This window comes from Rhea americana, unplaced genomic scaffold, assembly GCF_003343005.1.
Source record: "Rhea americana isolate MKP2758 unplaced genomic scaffold, rheAme1 scaffold_355, whole genome shotgun sequence".
Classification (NCBI taxonomy): Eukaryota; Metazoa; Chordata; class Aves; order Rheiformes; family Rheidae; genus Rhea; species Rhea americana.
Window position 1 is genome coordinate 223,042 of NW_028186485.1, and position 1,729 is coordinate 224,770.

Consider the following 1,729-nt stretch of genomic DNA (forward strand, 5'->3'; position numbering starts at 1 on the left):
ATGAGCAGAGAGGTAAAGGTGGCACAGAGAATTCAGTATCTGATCACGTGCACAAGTTTAGAGCATTGTACTCATAAATGCAATGCAAAGAGAGGACAAGTAATGTGCAATACAGTGATTTTTCAGTAATCATTTTTCCAGTAGCAAGAGGATGGATGCAGCAAGTAGCATGTACACAACTTAGGTATTATCAGCATAACAGTCACATACGGGCATTTAAGACACATGAATTCTGTTCCTACATGTTGTGTAATCTCTCTGGCACATTTATCTTGTGTTATTTGAAGTAAGAGTGTAAAATGACTTTGATTTTTCTGTTCGATGTGTAAAACTATATGTTATACTTTATTCTGCATTGGTTTATCAATGCTTTTCACTCATCTGAGAGCTCAACAATTTTGTGCTATATACCATATGGTGTACATGAGCTTTAAAGGACTGGAATTTCAGGCACTAAACCTGCAAAGGAAATTAGTCCAGCTCTAATCAGCTGAGTATTTCCAGTGTTATAGAAATTAATATTTTCAATGTCTCTGACAATTTTTATTGTGCTTTTTTTCATTTACAGATTTGTTTGTGGGTCTCTTCCCACAGGATAGATCATTCATGAAAAGGATGTCTTAACGATCAATGTTCCGTAAATAATTTTAAAATATCACAATCACGAAAAATTCTCTATAGATGTTTAATGTAAGCCATAGCTCATTTGAAAAAAGAAAGACAATGTTTAAAGTTTTACCAGTAAACAACATTATTAAGGAACTAAACAACAAGCACTTACAGCTGGTAATTACTGTTGCTTAAACAAAGACAAATTGCTTCATTAACAATACATTTCTTAACGTTCTGTTAGTTATACACACGATGTAGAAGAACCTAACAGATTGGTTGTAATAGTCCTAATTTAGAGGTGATTCAATAATAGTATTTTATTTATTAACTTGAAAAGAAATCTCCTAAAGAAATAAGTATTTTATTAGAATGATTATTCCTTGATAATAAGCAGTATTCTTGGAAAATGAGGATTTAATGTATTACCATTAGTAAAAAAATTAAGTCAATCACCAAACACAATTTCAGTATTAAATGTTAATTAAATTCAGAGGTATTTTTAATAAGCTTAATACAGAGAAAATAAATTAAGAAAAGAGAAAAAAAAGTCAGGTTAGCCTGAGTTTAATCTATTAATCAAGAACAGGGTTTGCTTCTTATAGACATATTTATAGTAGAGTTTATTGTAATGGTTAATTTAGTATTCAGAAGTTTAATTCATATCCAGAGGGCTTGCAAATTCAGCTAAATATGTTGTTTATGCAGCAGAACACAAGTAAAATATATATTTCAATGCAAACAAAAATAAAATATCAGCAAGATTACTTCGATCTTAACAAAGTGCTGAACTAAGGCTGCTCTGACATTGGCTTATACTATATTGAACTGTTCAAATTAATGTGCATCTTTAAATATGCAGTACGCAGAACTTAAATTCTTCAAGGTGCTAAAAAAAGAAAAGACAAAAATAGGGCAGTCAAGAAATCAGATTTTTTTTTTCTTTTAACTAGTTTTGATGGGGTGAAGAAGAAATAATTCACAAGTGAATTTTAATTCACATCTGTGCAAAGCATGATTTCTCATCTTACCTTTCTATTCTAAATAAGCTAGTAACCCAAATATTTCCTAATGTGTTGTAAATGACAGGAGCAATTTGGTTCTAGTAAAATAAAATGTT